The 1203-nt window shown below is 37.0% G+C and overlaps 1 non-coding gene across 1 annotated transcript; it reads right to left on the bottom strand.

Annotated features, from left to right (window-relative positions):
• Positions 1-600: 600 nt before the first annotated feature.
• On the bottom strand, positions 601-707 carry LOC131152463 (small nucleolar RNA R71). Its single transcript, XR_009135964.1, has one exon. It is a non-coding gene; the product is annotated as a small nucleolar RNA R71 (small nucleolar RNA).
• Positions 708-1203: the final 496 nt, after the last annotated feature.

The following is a 1203-nucleotide window of genomic DNA, read 5'->3' as shown; positions in this document are numbered from 1 at the left end:
GATACAAAGTAATATTGGTTTTAATTTAGAATTTTATTTTTATATATTTTTTATTACTTTATTTATTTTCTTTTTATTTTATTTTTTATCTTCTTTATTTCAGGTGTTTTTTATGTTGGATGCGCCGTGCTAGAACTTGTAACATTAATCCTTTTGATCCAGAGAATGAAAGAACTCTCAGAGCACTAAGAAAGAAGAAGGTACTAGTCATGGAGAACGGACAAGAGAATATGCAGCCACGCGACTTGAAGGATTATGTACGACTAATTGTGAATGACAACTACTCGGGTATAAGACGCTAGACCATTAATACCAACAATTTTGAGGTAAAACCCACATTGATCAGCATGGTGCAACAAGCCCAATTTAGCGGATCGCCACCTCATGATCCCAATATTCATTTGGCGATTCTAGAGATTTGCGACACTGTAAAGATCAATGGTGTTACTGAAGACACCATTAGACTGATATTGTTCCCTTTTTCTTTGAGGGACAAGGCAAGAGGTTGGCTACAATCTTTACAACAAGGAAGTATCACTAGTTGGCAGGACATGACAGAAAAATTTCAGACTAAATTCTTTCCACCTGCAAAAAACAGCCCAACTCAAGAGTGAAATTGGTCAATTCAAGCAACATGATTTTGAATCACTCTATGAAGCATGGGAAATGTATAGAGATTTGATTCGACGCTGCCCACAACATGGATTGTCGGATTGCTTGCAGATTTAGATGTTCTATAATAGGTTAAATGGGCAAACTTGGACTTTAGTTGATGCTGCGTTTGTGGGAACTTTGATGTCAAAGACACCGGATGGTGCTACTTCTCTTTTGGAAGAAATAGCCTCAAATAACTATCAATGGCCAACTGAAAGAATATGACTAAGAAAGTTGCTAGGATTCATGAATTGGAGTCGTCTGCTGCCCTTTTAGCTCAAGTCACTTCTCTATCCCATCCAATTTCAGCTTTGACGATATAGAGGATACCACAAAATGCAGAATATGTGGCAGCTACAAGTAGGACATATCTGAGCAATGAAGCAAGTCAAGAACAGGTTCAATACATCAACAATCAGAACTAAAACTATTGAGATAATCCTGTGCCACAATATTACCATCTAGGGCTTTGAAATCATGAGAATTTGTCTTATATCATTGCAGCTGCAGGATTAATGGACAATATTGCAAAACTTTTTTGGGGATCTT

This window comes from Malania oleifera, chromosome 3 (genome assembly GCF_029873635.1).
Source record: "Malania oleifera isolate guangnan ecotype guangnan chromosome 3, ASM2987363v1, whole genome shotgun sequence".
Lineage (NCBI taxonomy): Eukaryota > Viridiplantae > Streptophyta > Magnoliopsida > Santalales > Ximeniaceae > Malania > Malania oleifera.
Note: the sequence above shows the minus strand (reverse complement) of the source record. Positions and strands in the feature narration are given on the sequence as shown.